We start from the raw sequence: 24,144 nt of genomic DNA, 5'->3' as shown, positions 1-24,144 counted from the left end.
TTTGTGATAGGATTTAGATATCCTGTGAATGCACTCAAAAGGCATGCAGTTCCATACTCTTTCATCGTCTCCCATATTTGACCGTATTTAATCACACCCAGTATGAAGAAAAATACATTCTCTACAGTAAATGTTCAGTCTTGTCTGTTCTCCACCTCTGGATCTAATCGACTTATCATAACCCATGTAACATGCTAAATTAATCTTCCCTGCTTCAATATGCACATCTACCATTCCTATTTACAGTGTTTTACCTCCTGTGTTTCAAGTTTGGATTCTGTGTGGCAAATTAATCTGAAGGCAACTGAGTTCTATTTTCAGTTCCACTGTTTATGCCAAAGGCAACATTTTGCAACATTATATAAAAAAGTATATTCTCAAGAGGGATTTAGCGTAAAAAAAAACTTTAAAAAACACTCCTATATAGATTTAAATGCATTGATGTAATAAACTCAATAGGTTATTAAAAATGCCATATTCAACCATTGAAAAGACTTTGGACATGGCTAGTGCATTTCATGAGACCACACAGGTAATTATTGCCATTGAATGTACAAAAATAAGTCATCTAAATTCTCTGTGGTAGGGATTGGTCTAGGCATGGGTTGTCATTTTCTACCACTAGTTCCCCATTCTCCATAGCGTTGTGAGCCCCGGCCCTTCTGCACCCCGGTAGTAGTAATCATTTTTACAGCCCTTACTTAATTAAAATGTCAGATCCACTGTAGCAATATGCGGCCGAGTTCTCACCAAATTAAAAAGAAATTAGGATGGCAGATGTGTCTTTAATGGCTTAATCAAGCCTTTATATTGGTTCCAATAAAGCATAACCACAGTCGAATATTGTTAAAATATTTCTTCATCCACGAGTAATATCAAAAAACGATTTGATATACAAATGCATGGCCAGCTGTTTTGGACTTGTTGATGCTAGCCCTCCTGAGCATTGGCATCTGTTGAAACCAGATATGTGAATAACAAAAAAAATGTAGACGGATACTGTAGGTAGATTGAAAATAGTCATAAAACAATTACGTTTGAACTCAACGGCAAATGGTTGTTGTTAATATACACATGAACATGCTGGTCTTGATGCAAAGGTAGTGCAGCGGTCTAATCATGTGACCCTATAAGCTATCAACAGCTCCTGGAGGCAGAGTTCAATCAAACCCACATTGCTGGTGGGTGCAGTACATTCCATTTCCCTGTTGTCAAATAGAATTGCACAATGGTCTTGTGTTCTAGAGGCTTCTCTCCAATCACAATAAGACATATAGGTTGATTTCAGTGCAGTGGTTGTTTGAACAAAGATACTGCGTCAAAAAATGTTCTACAGGTTTGACTGAATCCAGAGTTCCAGAGCCAAATTTCCACCTCTTCCGACCAACCATCCCCGGTCTGCCATGACACTCACATTGAAGTGAGACAGCAAATGAATTAATCAGCCTCCCGGGCCATGCTGATGCCACCTATGCAGCTGGGAGCACATTTTTGCTAGATTTATCCTAAGCAACATCTGCCATAGCAAAACCTTAGCCCTGTATTTTAACACAGACAACACCTTTAACACATGCACATAATGACACACGCTCCTGTGTGCTTCCTATTTTCCTTCACCGCCACCGCTGTCTTCCATCCAACTGAAGTGTAACCCTTCGTAGGAATGTATTGCAACTAAATTAAACTGTAATAGTGATCTGTGAGAGTACTCTGGGTTCTACTGTTACATTATGACAATACTAGACGTTAAAACTGATGAAAGTGGAAATCAGATGGGAGAAAGAGAAGAAAAGTCTGTGTAACACCTCATGGCGATGAAGTGTTTGGGAATATGACATTTTATTTCCCCCCCCACATCTCGTCCGCCAGCGGTTCCTTTTCCGACATGATCACATTTTATTTCCAAACAGTCCCAATCTCTCCCTGCCACATCCTCACAGGGTGCTTATTGAAAACGTGACGGGAAAGGAGAATGGGGGGGAAAACTCAAGAGAACTCAGAAGCCTGTTTGGAATTCGGTTGTGCCATACACATACAACACAGGGTTGGCATTTGAAACTGAGCATTTAGCGTTTAAGCATGTTGACTTGACGCGTTTGACATCTCAGAGTAATTTTCTGTCATGTATACCCTTTGGAGGATAATGTCCCTCAGAGGCGTCAAAGGAGCAGTACACAGGTCAAAGATCAAATAAATCAAACTCTATTTTCTAAAGAAGCAGGTGGTATACAGTGCCTTCAAAGTATTCACACTCCTTGACTTTTTCCACATTTTGTTGTGTTACAAAGTGGGATTAAAATGGATTTAATTGTCATTTATTTGTCAGTGATCTATACCAAATTCTCTGTAATGTCAATGTTTTTAATTAATGGAAAATAACACTAATATAAAACAATTCAAGCTCTGTCAAGTTGGTTGTTGATCTTTGCTCAACAGCCATTTTCAAATCTTGCCATAGATTTTCAAGCTGATTTAAGTCAAAACTGTAACTAGGCCACTCAGGAAAATTCTATGTTGTCTTGGTAAACAAGTCCAGTGCATATTTTGCATTGTGTTTTAGGTTATTGTCCTGCTGAAAGGTTCATTTGTCTCTCAGTGTCTGTTGGAATGCAGACTGAACCAGGTTTTCCTCTAGGACTTTGCCTGTGCTTAGCTCTATTCCTTTTCTTTTTATCTTAAAATGTCCTAGTCATTGTCTATGACACACATACCCATAACATGATGCAACCACCACCTTGCTTGAAAACATGAAGAGTGCTACTCAGTGATGTGTTGGATTTGCCCCCAAAATAAAGCTTTGTATTCAGGACAAAAAGTTAATTTCTTTGCCACATTTTTTGCAGTGTTAGTTTAGTGCCTTATTGCAAACAGGAATATTTTTTATTCTGTACCGGCTTCGTTCTTTTCACTAGTCATTTAGGTTAGTATTGTGGAGTGACTGCAATGCTGTTGATCCATCCTCAGTTTTCTCCTATCACAGCCATTTAACTCTACAAAATCACCAGTGAAATCCCAGTGAAATCCCAGTGAAATCCCTGAGCAGTTTCCTTCCTCACCGTCAACTGACTTAGGAAGGATGCCTGTATCTTTGTAGTGACTGGGTGTATTGATACACCATCCAAAGTGTAATTAATAACTTCATCATGCTCAAAGGGATATTAAATGTCTGCTTCCCCCCCCATCTACCAGTAGGTGGCATTGTTTCAAGGAATTGTAATACCTCTCTGGTCTTTGTCATTAATCTGTGCTTGAAATTCACTGCTCAACTGAAGGATCTTACAGATAATTGTATGTCTGGGGTACAGAGATGTGGAAGTCATTCAAAAATCATTTAAACTTTTCCTTTTTCATGAATTTGTAAAAATGTCTAAACATAATTCCACTTCAATCAAATGTATTTCTAAAGCCCTTTTTACATCAGCCGATGTCATCAGCCGAAGTGCTGTACAGAAACCCAGTCTAAAACCTCAAACAGCAAGCAATGCAGATGTAGAAGCCCTTTGACAATATGGGGTATTGTGTGTAGATCAATGACACAAAATCTACATGTAATCAATTTTAAATTCAAGCTGTAACAAAACAAAATGTGGAATAAGTCAAGGGGTTTGAATATTTTCTGAAGGCACTGTATGGTATTTACTCCATTTTTGACTAGTTGGTCAAGCTAATAGCATAACTATAACTATTTCCTCTAGAATACATACTGTAAAATTATTTTAGCTGATAACAAGATTCATTGACCCATCAAAAAATTATATTTACAGAATATGGGAATATTTACAGTAAATTTGAGTACAATAAAAAATGTGAAGATAAATATTATTTCCTTACCTGGCAGGGCCTCTGATAGTAGATGTCCATAGAGTGTGACTGAAGAGTAGTTAAAAATCCCCAGTGGAATACACAGGTCACTTATTTCAAGATTCCGATGTCTGTAATAATAAAAAAGAGAAGACATTTAAGCAGACATACAGTAGGAGCTTTCCTACGAGCACAAGTCTAAGCAGTAACAAGCCCATCGAACCAAGATAAACATCCTTGAAGACTGTCAGCCCATGGAAGACAGAGGAAGGCCACTAAGTTGAAGAAGGAAAAGACCTCTGACATGCACAGTATCTTCCTTCAACGCTTGGGCGGATTGATCGTTTTTCTGCCCAAACGGCTGCCAAGGGACGCTTCATTAAATCCTAATTTCTCTCGGCACTGTAACCCGACCGACTGGCCAAGGAATTTTATGAGAGAATATCCTGATTTAACTCCTAACTGTCATGTTTTGGCTACTAACGTGAGTATCAAAGCAGAGGAAGGAATGGAATTAATCTGTTAACCACAATTTATGGCATTACAAAAGTATTGGCACCCCGGTTGCATAGCCTGCAAACAAATGCTTCTTGTAGCCATCAATGAACTTGCTGCACCTTCTAGTAGTAATTAAGCCCAGTCTTGAGCAGCAAATTGCCTCTAATTCTTGTTTGAGGAGTTCCCTCCGCCAACTGCTGCTATCAGATCCCACCGTAGGTCATGGATGTGATTCAGATCTGGGCTCTTTGCTGATAACTCCAGAACAGTCTCACGTTTTTTCTTGAATCATTCCAGGTTTCTTTTGATATGTTTTTGGGTTGTTGTCCTGCTGGAAGACCCTCAACCTTCAACAGAGATATAATCTTGGGACACAGGGTTGAACATTGTTCTCCAAAACACTTTCATAATCTGCCGATTTCATGATGTCTTGCACACATTCAAGTCCCCCAGTACCAGAAACAGCAAAGCAACCCCACAGCATTATTGAACCTCCCCCATGTTTGATTGTTGGGAGGGTGTTCTTTGTTTTGTTTTTGGTAAACATGCTGAAGGAGGCACCAGAAAGCCTGATTGAACTTCTCAATTTTTTTTATATCCAAGCCTAAATCATGGGGGAAATGTTCTGTGGACCAATGAAAGAAAATTAGGCAATACACACTGTATTTACTAATGACCATACCTAGTCAGTTGCACAACTGAATGCATTCAACCGAAATATGTCTTACAAATTTAATCCAATCCTTCTGAATCAAAGAGGTATGGGGGGCTGTCTAAATTGATGTCCATGTCATCGGTGCCCGGAGAGAAGTTGTTGTTGGAGGTTAACTGCCTTGCTCAAGGGCAAAACAGCATATTTTTCTACCTTGGCGACTGGGAGCATTCAATGAAAATAAGACCCTCCCTACAATCAAGCATGGATGAGATTTAATAATGGTGTGGGGTTGCTTTGCTGTCTCTGTTACTAGGGGATTTGAACGTGTGCAAGGAATCATGAAATCAGAAGATTATCAGGTGTTTTGGAGTCCAATGTTCATCCTGGTGTCCAAAAACTGGGTTTCCATTGAAGGATGTGGGTCTTCCAGCAGGACAACGACCTCAAACACACATGAAACAATCACCCAGGAATGGTCCAAGAAGAGATGCTGGACTGTTCTGGAGTGGCCAGATCGGAATCACATCCAAAACCTACTGCACGATCTGAAAACAGCAGTTGGTGGAGGACAGTCCTCCAACATTGAAGAATTAGAGAAGTTTGCAAATAAAAAGTGTACCAAATTGCCAGTAAAAAGGTGCAGCAAGCTCATTGATGGCTACAAGACGTTTGTCTGTAGTTATCTTGGCCAAAGGCTGTGCAACTAGTACTAGCTTTGGAGTGACAATAATGGTGTCCATGCCATTTGTCTTCATTTTCTGTAAACTAAAATTGTATACATACATTTATTTAAAATAAAATTGCTTCTGCAGTATAGCCAATCCAGTTACAAGGTGTGGTAACCAAAAGTTGTTTTTAATTTCTACTTATTTTAGAAGAAATAGGGAACCATTTAAGAAAAGTGTAAATGTGTCAATATATTGGGCCGCAACTGTACATGATTAGTTAACCAGTTTTTTAAATGAGTAGTCCCAGGATGCTACAGAATAGATCTGCCTAATGAGGGGGAGGAGACTCAGTTTGCTTGAAGCATTTAGTGAGGAATACTTAATGAGATGTTATTAGGATGATGCAATGTTGTACAGAATACAGTAAATGTTGAAGTGCATTCACACTCCCATTGTGAGCATGACTACTATTTATCTCATTCATATTAATTAAATTAAATTTAGAGAAGTGATAAGTAAATTACGACGACCTTCTTATTATGTTGCTTTTATCACTCCCAGGTGTAGATAAACCTGATAAAATATAAAAAATGTGACAATAGGTAATAAAATGAATTGCACGCCATGTCAGTGAGTGAGATGGGTTTGCTCCCAGAGGATAAGCCACTGATATGTTAATATGACTGAGGAATAATACAATTATTAGTATCAAGTCATCTTGGAATTCACTTAATACAACTCGACAGTTGGATTAAAATCTAGAGTCTAACTTGTGTTCCATACAGTGTTGGTTGTTCAACTGGTGTAGGCTACATCAACCAGTATAAACCCAAATAGTACTTGTATTTAAGCAAAATGACTTACTACCACACTTTCCTCATAGCCTACAATTAAACAAGGCTGTATGGGGATAATTGTCTTTTGAACATATGAATTAAACTCCAACTGTGTCTCTGACTTTGGACATTTTGCTCCATTTCTTCCCATATGAATATATTTTTTTGATACAAAGTTTGATGCTAGCATGTTTGCTAACTTAACTATGCTATCGCTGGTCCCATCAAACATTCTGTTTGGAATGTGAAGAACAAACGCCAGAGTCTGGTAATCATATACAGTTCATTCAGAAAATATTCACACCCCTTGACTTTTTTCACACTTTTGTTGTATTACAGCCTGAATTTAATATGGATTCAATTGAGATTTTGCATCACTGATCTACACACATTACCCTATAATGTCACCGTGGATTATAATTTTTTTTACGTTGACAAATTAATAAAAAATTAAAAGCTGAAATATCTTGAGTCAATATGACAAGCCTAAATAAGTTCAGGAGTAAAAATGTTCTTAACAAGTCACATAATAAGTTTAATGGACTCACTCTGTGTGCAATAATAGTGTTTAACATGATTTTTAAATTACCACCGCATCTCTGTACCCCACACGAATAATTATCTGTAAGGTACCTCAGTCGAGCAGTGAATTTCAAACACGGATTCAACCACAAAGACCAGGGAGGTTTTCCAATTGTTAGCAAAGAAGGGCACCTATTGGTAGACGGGTTCAACAAAAAGCAGACATTTAATATCCCTTTGAGCATGGTGCAGTTATTAATAATTACTCTTTGGATGGTCTATCAATACACCCAGCCACTACAAAGATACAGGCACCCTTCCTAACTCAGTTGCCAGAGAGGAAGGAAACCACTGAGGGATATCACCATGAGGCCAATGGTGATTTTAAAACAGTTACGGAGTTTAATGGCTGTGATAGGAAATAACTAATTATGGATCAACAACATTGTAGTTACTCCACAATGAAAAGAAGGAAGCCTGTACAGAATAAAAATATTCCAAAACATGCATCCTGTTTGCAATTAGTCAATAAAGTAATACTGCAAATAATGTGGCAAAAATAGATTTTTGTCCTGAATACAAACCATTAACACAACACACTACTGAGTACCACTTTTCATATTTTCAAGCATGGTGGTTTTTGCATGATGTTATGGGTATGCTTGTTTTAATAGTCACAGTGGGTACAAATCTCAAATGCACTTCCTGATAAACTCATTCACCGTATCGGTATATGTTTCGATATTATTTTCTGAAACTACTCTGAACATATCCCAGTCCGCATGTTCAAAACAATCTTGAAGCGTGGTGTAACGGCTGTCTTCCTCCTCAGACGAGGAGGAGTAGTAAGGATTGGAGGACTAATGGGTAGCGTGGTACGTGTTCATGCTCTTTATTAAAACAATCGAACACTGAAACAAAACAATATACGACACGTGAAATAACCAACCGAAACAGTTCCGTGTGGAACACACAGACACAGAAAATAAACACCCACGAAACACAGGTGGAAAAAGGCTACCTAAGTATGATTCTCAATCAGAGACAACTAACGACACCTGCCTCTGATAGAGAATCATACCAGGACAAACGCAAAAACCAACATAGAAAAATGAACATAGATAACCCACCCAACTCACGCCCTGACCATACCAAAACAAAGAAATAACAAAAGAACTAAGGTCAGAACGTGACACGTGGATTCCGATTGGTCAGGACTCCGATTGGTCAGACCAGCGTTGAATAGTACTCATCACGGGTGCTTCCTATTTGAGTGTCTGCCTATTGGAAGGGAGGAGCAAGATGGAATCGTGGTCCGATTTGCCGAATGGTGGGTGGGGGAAGGCCTTGTACGCATTCTGGAAGGTTGTATAGATAACAATGGTCGAGAGTTTTAGCAGTGCGAGTAAGACAATCAATATGTTGATAGAATTTCTGGAGCCTTTTCTTCAAATTTGCTTTGTTAAAATCCCCTGCTACAATAAATGCAGCCTCAGAATATGTGGTTTCCAGTTTACAAGTCCCGTGAAGTTCTTTGAGGGCCATTGTGGTATCCGCTTGGGAGGGGGGGGGGGGGGGAGTATAGACCACTGTGGCAATTATTGATGAAAATTATCTCGGGAGATAATACGGCCAGCATTTGATTGTGAGATATTCTAGGTCGGGTGAACAGAAGGACTTGAGTTCCAGTTACACCATAAGTCGTCAATCATAAAACATATACCTCCACCCTTCTGCTTCCCGGAGAGATGTTTGTTCCTGTCGGCGCGATGTACTGAGAACCCAACTTTACAGTCAGACAGTATATCTCGAGAGAGCCATGTTTCTGTGAAGCAGAGTATGTTTACAATCTCTGGCGTCTCTCTGAAAAGCTACTCTCGCCTTTAGCTCATCAATTTTATTATCCAGAGATTGGACATTAGCGAGTAAAATACTCGGGAGCAGTGTGTGGTGTGTATGCTTCCTAAGTCAGACCAGAAGACCACCTCGAGTACCATTCCTCCACAGGCGTTGTTTTGGGTCAGCCTCTGGAATTAGTTAAATTGCTCTGGGGAGAGCAAACAAAGGATCCACTCCAGGGAAGTCGTAATCCTGGTCGTAATGCTGGAAGTGCTGGTGAGTTACCGCCACTCTAATATCCAATAGTTCTTTCCGGCTGTATGTAATGACAAAAAACTATTCCTGAGCTAATAATGTTAAAAATAGTACATAAACAAACAAAATACTGCAGAGTTTCTTAAGAGCTAGTCGCGATGCTGCCATCTCCGGCAGTGCCATCATCAAACAAACAAGTCATATTTTGAGTCTATACAGTGTTTGTTTACATTTACTTTGTTTACAAACATTGGAGAATATAACAAGCTTGTATTTTGATTTTGGATGAGGTATGACAGTTGAACTAAGCTCATGAGGCATTCATAAGTTATATTCTTCTCGAATCTATGGTTATGTATCATTAATGTATGCCAATACTGCCAATGACTGGAACGAATTGCAGAAATCACTGAAGCTGGAGACTCAAATCTCCCTCACTAGCTTTAAGCACCACCTGTCAGAGCTGCTCACAGATAACTGCACCTGTACATAGCACATCTGTAATTAGCCCATCCAACTACCTCATCCCCATATTGTTATTTCTTCTTTTGGTCCTTTGCACCCCAGTATCTCTACTTGCACATTCATCTTCTGCACATCTATCACTCCAGTGTTTAATTGGTATATTGTAATTACTTCGCCATCATGGCCTATTTATTGCCTTACCTCCCTTATCTTACCTCATTTGCACACACTGTATATAGACTTTTTTCTATTGTGTTATTGACTGTACGTTTGTTTATTCCATGTGTAACTCTGTGTTGTTGTTTGTGTCGCACTGCTTTGCTTTATCTTGGCCAGGTCGCAGTTGTAAATGAGAACTTGTTCTCAACTAACCTACCTGGTTAAATAAAGGTGAAATAAAAACAAATAAAAAATGTGTATGTACATAAATGGATGCAGCAACTACGGAGTCTAGCTTTAAATCTGTGAATGATTCTTGCCGGTCCTCATGATTCCGCAGGTCTTTTTAGGATCCCCTTCCACCTCCTTCATGGGGAGCGGTTAGTTAGTCTAGTGAAAATATAGTATTGGCCGAATAAGTTTAATGTTTTAACCAAGTTAAGTAAAATAATTCTGCATCTGTTAAATTTGTAAATATAACTGTGGATCCAGTCTTCTCCATCACGTGTACTCTAGGCCTAAATACATACCACCATACCATTTCTGCACCACACTAGCTAAAAAGGCTGTCAGGTCCTCCATTTTAACACTGTCTTTGTCATTTTCAGTTCTGCTACTGAGGTGCACACATTGAACTAAGAAATTAAGCCGCTCCTTCATTGTGCAGGCTAGAAATCGATGGCTGCTGGTCATCCAGGAAATCCACAGTAAGTTTCCAATGTGGCAATCTAAGATAGCAGTGCGGGCACTCAACTCTGTGGTGGCTTTAGAGCAGACAGCATTTCCTTGTAATCTCCAAATTGGTCAGCAGAATGCCAATCTCCAAAATGGACAAGTTAAAGTTCCGGTATAACTTTTTAAACTCAGCTTGACAAAGCAGAAAGGCAATTGACTGGGACATAGGCCTACAATATACTGTAGGAAACCATGACACAAAAGAGGCAAAGGTCGGGTCTGCTGAACAACACAATTATTACATTCCTGGAATTTCAGAGCATTGGTCTTGTGTTTCCCCCTGTAGTTCCAGCATGTCAAAACATCAGATTTTTCGATGGGATGCCAATTATAGCTTAGTTCACCTGAGTGTGCACTGACAATGTTCTAGAAAAACAAACAAACAAGTCTTAATTGCTCTCAAAATCAAACCGAGACTTCCCATCCGTTCATTGCCTTGTAAATGACTCACGAAAGACTGTAGCCCCACCACAGATTGGAATGATCCGCCATTGGACGATTTGGAAGACTGGAGTCGTGGAGGAATTGCGAAGCGGCAAATGAGTTCAGCTTAATTGGAGAAAATACTTATTAAGAGTCCCTTAAGGACTGTAATCAGCGGCACAGAAATGGCCCAGGTAGGGAGATAACACGGTCAAAGGGATCAGCATTAAAGCTTTCCAGATGAGAATAGATGTTTTTGGGGGGGATTCTAAGCTGAAGCCTGATGGCAAGTGCGTTAAGAAGGATGTCTCTGGTGTCCCTCATCACTCACCTTATTTTGAGGCTAAATAAAGGTGTCATATTAGGAGAGGTGCCTTAGTTGAACAGAATAAAAATGACAACAGCATCACCCCGCATTTATGTAAAATAGATTTATGTCTCAATGGGGACTCACCTGGATGAATAAAGGATAGATAGATAGATAGACAGACAGAAAAATATAAATGCAACAATTTCAAAATATTTACTGAAATACAGTTCATTGAAGGAAATCAGTCAATTTAAATATATTCAATAGGCCCAAATTTATGGATTTCATATGACTGGGCAGGGGAGCAGCCATAGGCCCACCCACTAGGGAGAAGGCCTAGGTCAATCAGTATGTTTTTTTCTCCACAAAATGGCTTTATTACAGACAGAAATATTCCTCATTACCCCGCAACACCATCTTCAGACAATCCCGCAGGTGAAGAAGCCGGATGTGGAGGTCCTGAGCTGGCGTGGTTACATGTGGTTACACGTGGTCTGCGGTTGTGAGGCCGGTTGCACTTACTCTCAAATTCTCTAAAATGACGTTGGAGGCGGCTTATGGTAGAGAAATGAACATTAAATTATCTGGCAACTGTTGGACATTCCTGCAGTCAGCATGCCAATTGGCACGCTCCCTCAAAACTTAAGACACCTGTGGCATTGTGTTGTGTGGCAAAACTGCACATTTTAGAGTGGCCTTTTATTGTCCCCAGCATAAGGTGCACCTGTGTAATGATCATGCTGTTTAATCAGATTCTTGATATGCCATGCCTGTCAGGTGGATGAATTATCTTGGTGGAAGAGAAATGCTTATTAACAGGGATGTAAATACATTTCTGCATAGAATTTGAGCAAAATAAGCTTTTTGTGTGTTTGGAACCTTTCTGGGATCGTTTATTTCAGCTCATGAAACATGGGACCTACACTCTACATGTTACGTTCAGTATAGATAGATTTTTAAGTGTTAAGCTGTAACCTCATACCAGCCCCGGACAGTGCTGTTTTGGGAAGGTCACAACACCTAACGACTTTAACCCACTGGTAACAGAAGACTGTGCAATATGGCATGGTTGTTCCAAAAATAAACTTTTTAATTCTTTGGAATGAGGAGACTGTACCTGTTTTTAAAACCTGGTTAGTTGAAGTCACCAGTTTGCAACCTATAGAAAGGATTCGCCATGTTATCTCTGGCAGATATAACACATTCGTGAAGATATGGCAGCCCTTTATAGCGTATCGTTCACATGATGATGGGCAACACAACATACAACCTGCAACCCACCCTGATCCACAGTAATTATTTGAATGCCTAGCATAATCCTTATACTGTACAGTAAGTCAAATGTCAATGAAGCAAGTTGCCAATTACTTACGAGCAATGTCGTGTTCTGTTTTTCTGTTGTGTTTTTGTTTTTCTGTCTCCTGTTGAAGGGTGGCGGGTAATCTCAATGTATCGTTTGCCATCATTATCTGTCTGTTTGTAAAATCGAAAATTCATAAATAAAATATATTTAAAAAAAAATTAAAACTACCTAAGCTTTCTTTGAATATGTACGCTATTTAATTATTTTTTTGTTCAAGCGTTTACATCTTGTCTGGCATTAAGTAACTTTTGGTTTGTCATTTTGCTTCAGTTGTTTCTCTTCCTGACAATACTTTAGTGTGAACAGGTTTCTAACTATACAATTAAACACCAGGTGGATAAATGAGTGTACCTTTCAATGAAAGTATCAACACGCCCGCACACACATTTCCTGTCCATCTCTCTCTCTCACCCTATCCCTTCCTTCTCTTTCTCTCTCCATCCAAGAGAGAAATTGCTCTTGGCACAGTCCTAACCTCCTCCTCCCCCCTGTCTCAGGCCAGAGTTTATTCAACTGGGGAGCCCATCTCCATTTGTCAATGATAGATCAGATATGATTGACTAAGACAAATAGCTGGCCTCCGAGTGCACATCAATCAATCTAGATTCCTCCTCTTCTCGCCACAGACAAGAAGCCACACAGAACCAGCCCTATTGTCTACCTTCTTACACTGCACCCTGCATCTCTTGTTTGATAAATACCCATGTATTAGATGACTGTGAGCATCCTTGTTTGTTAAGTTTTGAACTGCAGTTTCCATTGATCTACAGGTGTCTGTCTCTGTTTATGTTCAATCCCATCTAATTAATGGTTGCTATCTTCTCATGGAAATCGTAAGAGAAAAGTAATGAGGTTATTTCCGCTGGGAATACTGTGAGTACAGCAGCATTCTTGAGTTTTTGTCTCAGTCTACACAGACAAAAGTCATTAATCAACGTTTCTTCTTTCTCATAGCATCCTGAGACCCAGAATGTTTTAGGGGGGATATACACTACATGAACAAAAGTATGTAGACACCTGCTCGTCGAACATCTCATTCCAAAACCATGGTCATTAATATGGAGTTGGTCTCCCCTTTGCTGCTATAACAGCCTCCACTCTTCTGGGAATGCTTGCCACTAGATGTTGGAACATTGCTGCGGGGAATTGCTTCCATTTAGCCTAAAGAGCATTAGTGATATTGGGTGATTCGGCCTGACTCGCAGGTGCCGTTCCAATTCATCCCAAAGGTGTTCGATAGGGTTGAGGTTAGGGCTCTGTGTAGGCCAGTCAAGTTCTTCCACACCAATCTCGACAAACCGTTTCTGTATGGACCTCCCTTTGTGAACAGGGGCATTGTTATGCTGAAACAGGAAAGGGCCTTCACCAAACTGTTGCCACAAAGTTGGAAGCACAGAATCGTCTAGAATGTCATTGTATGCTGTAGCGTTAATATTTCTCTTCACTGGAACTAAGGGGCATAGAACAAACCATGAAAAACAGCACCAGACCATTATTCCACCAAACTTTACAGTTGGCACTATGCATTCGGTCAGGTAGTGACGTCCTGGCATCCGCCAAACCCAGATTCGTCATTCGTACTGCCAGATAGTGAAGCGTGATTCATTACTCCAGACAACGCATTTCCACTGCTCAAGAGTCCAATGCCGGCGAGCTTTACACCATTGTGCATGGTGATCTTAGGCTTGTGTGCGGCTGCTCGGCCATGGAAACCCATTTCATGACACTCCAGGCGAACAGTTCTTGTGTTGACGTTGCTTCCAAAGGCAGTTTGGAAATCGATAGTTAGTGTTGCAACCAAGGACAGACGATTTTTACGCACTGCAATCTTCAGCACTCGGGGTTCCCATTCTGTGAGCTTGTCTGACCTACCGCTTCGTGGCTGAGCCACTCCTTGAGCAGCTCCTAGACGTTTCCCCTTCACAATAACAGCATGTACAGTTGACTGGGGCAGCACTTGCAGGGCAGACATTTTACAAACTGACTTGTTGGAAAGCTGGCATCCTATGATGGTGCTACGTTGGAAGTCACTGAGCTTTTCAGTAAGGTCGCTCTACTGCAACTGTTTGTCAATGGAGGATTTTATACACCTGTCAGAGACGCGTGTCGCAAAATAGACAAATCCATTAATTTGAAGGTGTGTCCACATACTTTTGTATGTCTAGTGTATATATATTTTTCTATAACATAAGTGTTTGGGGTGGGAAAAAAAACAGATTACCATTTTATATTTTATTGTAAGTGCAAAATTGTCCTCTGTAGTGGTCATTAGGGCGTACAGTTGAAGTCGGAAGTTTACATACACTTAGGTTGAAGTGATTAAAACTTTGTTTCAAGCACTCCACTAATTTCTTGTTTACCAACTAGAGTTTTGGCAGGTTGGTTAGGACATCTACTTTGTGCATGACACAAGTAATTTTTCCAACAATTGTTAACAGACAGATTATTTTACATATAATTCACTGTATCACAATTCCAGTGGTTCAGAAGTTTACATATACTAAGTTGACTGTGCCTTTAAACAGCTTGGAAAATTTCAGAAAATGATGTCATGGCTTTAGAAGCTTCTCTTAGGCTAATTTACATTATTTGAGTCAATTGGAGGTGTACCTGTGGATGTATTTCAAGGCCTACCTTCAAACAACTCAGTGCCTCTTTGCTTGACATCATGGGAAAATCTAAAGAAATCAGCCAAGACCTCAGAAAAAAGTGTAGGCCTACACAAGTCTTGTTCATCCTTGGGAGCATTTTCCAAATGCCTGACGGTACCACGTTAATCTGTACAAACAATAGTACGCAAGTATAAACACCATGGGACCACGCAGCCGTCATACCCCTCAGGAAGGAGACCCATTCTGTCTCCTAGAGATGAACGTACTTTGATGAGAAAAGTGCAAATCAATCTCAGAACAACAGCAAAGGACCTTGTGAAGATGCTGGAGGAAACGGGTACAAAGGTATCTATATCCACAGTAAAACGAGTCCTATATCAACATAACCTGAAAGGCCGCTCAGCAAGGAAGAAGCCACTGCTCCAAAACCGCCATCAAAAAGCCAGACTACAGTTTGCAACTGCACATGGGGACTTTGTGGAGAATTGTCCTCTGGTCTGATGAAACAATAATATAACTGTTTGGCCATAATGACCATCGTTATGTTTGGAGGAAAAAGGGGGAGGCTTGCAAGCCGAAGAACACCATCCCAACCGTGAAGGACGGGAGTGGCAGCATCATGTTGTGGGGGTGCTTTGCTGCAGGAGAGACTGGTGCACTTCACAAAATAGATGGCATCATGATGAGGGAAAATTATGTGGATATATTGAAGCAATATCTCAAGACATCAGTCAGGAAGTTCAAGCTTAGTCACAGGTGGGTCTTCCAAATGGACAATTTGCCCAAGCATACTATCCAAAGTTGTGGCAAAGCCCTGACCTCAATCCCATAGAAAATTTGTGGGCAGAACTGAAAAAGCGTTTCTTTTCCTGGTAGAATTTACAGTTTTGCTTTACATTCCCTTGCAATAATTTTTTTACTGTTTAATTGTGTTGTTTTCAAGGCCCAGCGTCGTATCTCAGTTTGTCCCAGACAAGCCTGAGATGAACTTGACTGTCAATCCTTCAAGTCCACTTCAATTCCCCATTCAAGCCCCTCTGGCTTGGTCACCATTGTGATTCCATTATGTGGCGGCAGACTGAAGCAAGTCTAAGCTTGTGCATTCAATTCGACTTGATGACACAAATATGCCGAAGGAGGTTTTAGGCACAGCTGCATTGATCCACAGCTTAATTCGATTACACTCATACTGAGGACCATTAACAGCAATCATTTCTACTTCTGTTACATTGTGATGTTGAATTGCATTGTATTAGGTCCTCAGGGACACTCTGGAATAGCCAAAGTTAGCCGTCTAGATTAGCACTGACCATAAACATTTTACAGTTAGGATCTTAGTTAGACTAGAGTAAACCAGGACATGCAATTATTTTTTTGTACAATACGAAGAGATTGACCTTTTTATCACACTCCGTTAAGACAACCAGCTGGAGAAACAGCCATTGTACCACATGCAATTAATTGCTGCCTCCAAACTAGAACTACATTAATGGCTTTTGTGACGTCAGCAGATGCTCCACGTCACATTTAATCAATCTGAATATCTCTCTCATCGTTGATTTCAATGGGGTGATTGGGGTCACTAATGTCAAGGACAACACATTTCTATTTTAACTATACGAGTGAATTCAGTGAGTTCATCCGAGCAGTATTTTTACCGTCATACAATCACATCAATCAGTTTTCAGGTTTTGAGATAAACCGGGTGGTTGCCTAGATACTATTTGCTGGATACGAAGACGTCATTTGTTGTCTTTGGGAGTGAGTGACACACGAAATGCAGAGAACACATTGTCAATGGGCCACATAGCCTAGTAATGTTTTCGCTTCTTCCAAAAAGTCAAACAGAGGTCAGTATTCATATTGTGAAAACTTCAATATAAAAGCGATATTCAAGAGATCAAATCGATATGTCAACAATGAGGATGAAACAAACAAATGGAACTTCAGCCTGGAGGCACAGTCAGTAAAGTGCAGCGAGTCAGAAACATATGCAGACAGAGGGAAAGAAGTTGAATGCAAATTTACCTGCTGGGTCCCTCGAAAAAATAAATAAATATCCAGACAAAAAGAATGCCTGAAAAAAAGATGGTTGTGGGGGACAAGGTAAAACTATTAAAGATAACCTTTTTGGAAGATAAAAGCCAGTCGGGAAAGGGGGAAAAAAACAGCATGTGCCTTTGGCCTACGTTGAGAGTTGTTGATGAGAGCTTGGTGAATAAGACACAGTAATGCAATGTGAACGCTCTTCCTACACCGAGGTTATTACATTAGTACTCATACCGGCGCTGTGTATGAGTCAGACTCCGACAGTTCTCGACCGCAGGACTGGCTTCATTAGATGAATCTTACACAATGGGCAGGAAGAACGCAAAGGCAGACACCCCCAGGAGACAAAGTGCTCTTTTCCATCCGCAGTATTGTCAAACTTAAACTTAAAGCTACTGCGGCTATTGAGAAGGAGTGTTAAGTCAGATCTGATCCAAACAGTTATCAGTTGCTGTTTTCAAGATGATGGATCCTGGGAACCACTGCTAGATGTCAATTGTTTTCACAGAACTATTAAAATGAATAGGTCCCTCAGCATTAATAGGTGGGGAGAAACTCCAAATACCTCAGAGACATGCAGAATATATAGTCAATTGCATCATTTCTACCACACACCATTATCCATACAATGCCAGCACAAATGGTACCTGCTTAAAGATGGCTCAGGCCAAAAATAACTGCCTCCCTACAGGATAGTAGGTTATTTCAGAACATGAAAATAGTCATAGAAATCTCCTCCAGGATGCTATACTAAGTCATGTTCTGCTTGAATCCCAAACGTCATGGAGTCCTGAAGGGTCTCTAACCTGGTCACACAAGGGCTGCATACACCTTTACCAGCGACGATCAACAGCTAGAGTGACAACTGTTATTGTGCATTACAGCTGCATCATAATGCATTAGAATTGCAGATTTTAAGTAATGTGTTACCAGAAGGCTTTGCACACAAACAAATAGAGACATAAAATAAACTTGTTCCCCAGTGTGTGCGAGCACGTGCACTCTCTCTCTCTCTCTATTTCACCCACAGACACGCTCTCATTATCACACACAGGAAGGGACACACATGTAAGCACGCACATATACACACACACCATGTGGTGTTGCAAGCACAATTAACTTAGGGAGGCGATTTATACCCAGTGGCCTAAACAGGAGCGTGTGTGCCGCCTCTGATGTGATAACACGCTACCAAATCCGTATTTAATTGGGACGCTTTCCCTCCAACATCTCTTCACCCGATGGAAAGACAACAGCGAGCAAATAATACAGCTAAGACATGATCTGAGAGGAATTAGGGGGAAATGCACTAAACCAACAAGCCGACAGATGTACTGTATATCTGAGTTAAAGAAACAACAAGTCTTTGAACGTGTAATCCTCCACATTCTGTTCAACTGATTAGCTTTCCCATGCTCAGCAGCTGGCTCTTTAGCTCAATTTGTCTGGCTCCAAATATTAAGCAGAATCATGTCCGACACAAACTTCAAGCCAAATGGACAGTAAAAATGGTCGGCCACCAGGTATTGTGAGGGATTGCAGTATTATTACTGTTTAGTGAGTGAAGCTTTTAATAATTAAATAAATGCAGAACAGTTTGGGGTAGTGAAATGTATCCATTTGAAATGGTTTTACATTCCTTTGTTGAGAATGCTTCTCCATTTGGAAGAGAGAGAGAGAGAGAGAGAGATGCAGTAAGTGCAGGCTGAGAAAGTATAGTAGCTTCAATCAGTATATGTCATGGTTGAAGTGACACAGAGTTGAAACATGCTTCAGTAGAGGCATTTGAAAGTGGAAAGCAAACAAAGCCCAGTCGGAGGGAAAATCATGTTTACCTGACAGTCAGCATCTACAGATGTAGGATCTTAATTTGAGCCAGTTTGCTACACCAGGAAAATAACCCTGCAGCAACATGACATTTAAATTATTATGTGGATTATAATTCATGGACATATTTGTAGAGGGAAAATCAAGTCTGAAAATTCAAACAGAAAATTACAAACTTCAGAAGCCTTTTTAAATGTCAAGTACACTACAAGTTGTACATTTCCTGCATTGCATGAAAGTTCTCCTGCAACAGGTTGATCAAATTAAGATCTTGCAAGGTATATTGCACACTGCCCTATCCCACCTAGACAAGAGGAATACCAATGTGAGAATGCTGTTCATCGACTACAACACAGCCTTCAACACCATAATACCCTCCAAGCTCATCCCTAAGCTCAGGGCCCTGGATCTGATCCCCTTCGTGTGCAACTGGGTCCTGGACTTCCTGACGGGCCAACCCCAGGTGGTGAAGGTAGGTAACAAAACCTCTGCCACGCTGATCCTCAACATTGGGGCCCCACATGGGAGTGTGCTCAGCCCCCTCCTGTACTCTCTGTTCATCCATGACTAAGTGGCTACGCACGTCTCCAACTCGATCATCAAGTTGGCTGATGATACCTGATTAACAACAATGACAAGACAGCCAACAAGGAGGAGGTGAGAACCCTGACGAAGTGGTGCCAGGAAAATAACCTCTCCCTCAATGTCAACAAAACGAAGGAGATGATTTTGGACTATAGAAGACAGCAGAGAGAGCACGCCCCCATCCGCATTAAAGAGGCCACAGTGGAGATAAGTTCCTTGGTGTGCAAATCACTGAGGACCTGAAATGGTCCCTCCACACTGACAACATGGTGAAGAAGGCGCAACAATGCCTCTTCAACCTCAGGAGGCTGAAGAAATCCGGTTTGGCTCGCCAAGACACAGCCTGTTCACCCAGCTACCATCTAGAAGGCAGAGATAGTACAGGTCCATCAAAGCTGGAACCGAGAGACTAATAAACAGCTTCTATCTCCAGGCCATCAGACTGCTAATTAAACAGTCATCACTAGCCGGCCTCCGCCTGGTAACCTACTCTGAACCTAAAACACTGCCACTAGATGGCTACCACACAGTACTCTACCCTTCACCTGCAACTTAGGGACTGCTGCCCTATATACAGTACATTGAGTCATCGAACACTGGTCACTATACTTATGTTTACATACTGTGTATATTACTTATGTATATACTGCATTCTAGTTACGGCTCATCCATTTTAACTACTGTTGTACACACATTTTCTATTCATATACTGTCCATACTGTCTATACACACCATTTATAGATATACATATTTATATTCCGGAATTTGATATTCATCGCTTTGTTATTGCTCGCTCTGATATTTCTTAATTATTGTTATAGTTTTTGGAGGATTATATGTGTATTGTTATTGTTAGATCTAACTGCTTTGTTGGAGCGTGAAACATGAGCATTTTGTTGCACCCGCGATAACATGTTAAAATCTTTGTGCTCGACCAATAAACTTTGATATGATATGAGAGACGCTTCGCTCATGCTATTAGCATAGCTTACCTTAGGCAAGGCTATGTTTACCTTGTATTGTATCCCTGCTGTTTTGGACAGATACACTCCCTTACATATTTCATTGGATTTGAGATCAAATGTTTTATATGAGGCGACAATACAGAATGTCACCTTTTATTTTAGGTTATTTTCATACATATCTTTTTTGCATTTTAGAAATTGAATCACTTTATGTATTTCGTCCCCCCATTTGAAGGTTTCATAATTATTTGGATAAATTCACATGCATCTTAGCCAAATACATTTAAACTCAGTTTTTCACAATTCCTGACATTCACTGTCTTAGGATCACCACTTTATTTTAAGAATGTGAAATGTCAGAATAATAGTAGAGAGAATTATTTATTTAAGCTTTTATTTATTTTATCACAATCCCAGTGGGTCAGAAGTGTACATACACTCAATTAGTATTTGGTAGCATTGCCTTTCAATTGTTTAACTTGGGTCAAACGTTTCTTTCACAAGCTTCCCACAATAAGTTGGGTGAATTTTGTCCCATTCCTCCTGACAGAGCTGTGCAACTGAGTCAGGTTTGTAGGCCTCCTTGCTTTCACACGCTTTTTCAGTTCTGCCCACAAATGTTTTATAGGATTGAGGTCAGGGCTTTGTGATGGCCACTCCAATACCTTGACTTTGTTAACTTTAAGCCATTTTGCCAAAATTTTGGAAGTTTGCTTGGGGTCATTGCCCATTTAAAAGACCCATTTGCGATCAAGCTTTAACTTCCTGACTGATGTCTTGAGATGTGTCTTCAATATATCAACATAATTGTCCTCCCTCATGATGCCATCTATTTTGTGGAGTGCACCAGGCCCTCCTGAAGCAAAGCACCCCCACAACATGATGCTGCCACCCCCGTGCTTCACGGTTGGGATGGTGTTCTTCGGCTTACAAGCCTCCCCCTCTTTCCCTCCAAACATAACAATGATCATTATGGCCAAACCGTTCTATTATTGTTTCATCAGAGCAGAGGACATTTCTCCAAAAAGTACGATCTTTGTCCCCATGTGGAGTTGCAAACCGTAGTCTGGCTTTTTTATTGCGGTTTTTGAGCAGTGGCTTCTTCCTTGCTGAGCGGCCTTTCAGGTTATGTTGATATAGGACTTGTTTTACTGTGGATATAGATACTTTTGTACCCGTTTCCTCCAGCATCTTCACAAGGTCCTTTGCTGTTGTCCTGGGATTGATTTGCACTTTTCTCACCAAAGTACGTTCATCTCTAGGAGACAGAACGCGTCTCCTTCCTGAGGGGTATGACGGCTACGTGGTCCCATGGTGTTTATACTTGCGTACTATTGTTTGTACAGATGAACGTGGTACCTACTTGTGTAGGTCTACACTTTTTTTTCTGAGGTCTTGGCTGATTTATTTAGATTTTCCCATGATGTCAAGCAAAGAGGCACTGAGTGTGAAGGGCCACCTTGAAATACATCCCCAGGTACACCCCCAATTGACTCAAATAATGTAAATTGGCCTATCAGAAGCTTCTAAAGCCATGACATCGTTTTCTGAAATTTTCCAATCTGTTTAAAGGCACAGTCAACTTAGTATATGTAAACTTCTGACCCACTGGAATTGTGATCCAGTGAATTGTAAGTGAAATAATCTGTCTGTAAACAATTGTTGGAAAAATGACTTGTGTCATGCACAAAGTAGATGTCCTAACCGACTTGCCAAAACTATAGTTTGTTAACAAGAAATTAGTGGAGTGGTTGAAAAACGAGTTTTAATGATTCCAACCTAAGTGTATATAAAATTCCAACTTCAACTGTAGGGTATTAAAGTAGTCAAACGTTGTATTATTTGGTTCCATATAGCACGCAATGACTATATCAAGCTTGTGACCAAGTTTGTTTTGGTTGTGTGAGTGTTTTGGTTGCATGAGTGAGAATGTTAAAGAGCCATAAATATCATACCCCCCCAAACGTGCTAACTTCCCCTGCTATTAGTAACGGTGAGAGGTTAGCATGTTTTTGGGGATATGATATTTGTGTCTCTGTAACTTTCTCACTCATCATTATTCATGATTAATTCATGATTGTCTGTAATCATGGTATCATCCACATCAATCTAGAAGTGTTCAGAAACATATTATATTCTTATTTACAATAAAAGTGACTCCAAAATGACACAATACAATATTATTTAGCATTATGTTATTTCCGGCACAGCATAATCCGAAATCCAACCAAAACAAACTGCAAATGCATCCAATACATTTGTAGAGTCACTAGCTTGATGTAGTCATTGCATGCTCAGATTTTGGGACCAAATAATGCAACTTTGACTACTTTAATACCCTAAAGAAGAGCGTGTCAAATACATTTCCCCTAACCACTCAAAGACGACACAATAATCAATTCTGCGTCGGTGATATTAATATATTTACTTATTCATGAACACTTGTACTCTTATAACTGACCTATCTAGGGAGAAAAATGACATCAATCCTCTTGTTGGTAGACCTGCAGCATTTTCCATCAACTCCGAAGTCTTGTGAAAATGTAATTTCATGGTTGACAAAAAAGCTAATTGGACACTGGTCCATTCATTTGATTGATGTAGTCCCCCCCCCCATAAAAAATAAGTATTGATGTGGATCCCCAATATACGGTAAGCACTATGCCTGTACCTTGTCCTATGATGGTGTGTGCCCTTTAAAGTGACTTCAATGTGACTGCCTAGTTAACCGGAAATGTAAATGTTATGGTTGTCACACAATATTGCTCTCACACTGTACATTTCTGTCTAATAAAATAATTGAAGACTGAACTATGATGGTTCTTACACTGCATGCTGTCCAGAGTACGAGGTAATCGCTGTGTCCTATGGTCACAACACCCTTTGAGAAAGTTGAGCACACAACACTGAGCCTCCGTTGAACAGGTCAAGTGCAACATGCAACCCAAAGACCAATGCATATTCACGCCATGTCAGAGCATAGGGATTGGTGCTGTTTCGCCACCTCTATAGAGAACAATAGTAATGGTGTATTTTTGTATGCACTAACGGAGGCTAACTCAGCCCTTGGCTCGTTGGCCAAAGCCTATGGGGAAATTCATGTTTTGTTTTGTTGATTTGACAAACTCCAAAAGTAAAGTCTCCTAAACACAGGCTTAGGAGATCTTATACGTTTTGTTCTATGAGATAATCTTCATCAGCTAATGTCACTTTTGAAGCATTTCCTTAATCAAAACAACCACTTAAAGCACATAAGGTCTTCATAATTCATGAAGGTCATTTTAACTGACTGATATTATCTGATAGAACAAAACGTGCATGATCTCCTAAGCCTTGTTTTGGCGTAACACCATTCTATCCCCAGTTATTTCCCCCATAGGAATAGCCAACAAACAGAGGTAGAAAACGCTAACTCATTTCTGTTTTTTAGGACTACAAGCTGGCGAACTCCGTTGATTGACTTGTTAATGGTTGATTCTAATTGGCAGATTGTATGCTTCTCAACCACAGAAAGCTGGAGTCAGCCGACAACGCCCACCTAGGAGTGTCGGGCCCCAACTTGCAGTAAGGGACTGCC

General features: G+C 40.3%; 1 protein-coding gene across 2 annotated transcripts in view; it reads right to left on the bottom strand.

The window, feature by feature from the left end:
- The window catches only part of LOC139581133 (leucine-rich repeat and immunoglobulin-like domain-containing nogo receptor-interacting protein 2), a 395,362-nt gene that overhangs the window by 239,010 nt on the left and 132,208 nt on the right, over nt 1-24,144 (bottom strand). For both annotated transcript variants that reach the window (XM_071410590.1, XM_071410591.1), the window contains exon 3: nt 3,832-3,932. The gene's annotated coding sequence lies outside the window, so the exon portion shown is untranslated. The remainder of the gene's footprint in view (nt 1-3,831; nt 3,933-24,144) is intronic.

Source organism: Salvelinus alpinus, chromosome 7 (genome assembly GCF_045679555.1).
Source record: "Salvelinus alpinus chromosome 7, SLU_Salpinus.1, whole genome shotgun sequence".
Taxonomy (NCBI): domain Eukaryota; kingdom Metazoa; phylum Chordata; class Actinopteri; order Salmoniformes; family Salmonidae; genus Salvelinus; species Salvelinus alpinus.
The sequence above is the reverse complement of the archived record's forward strand: the minus strand, read 5'-3'. Positions and strand labels throughout refer to the sequence as shown.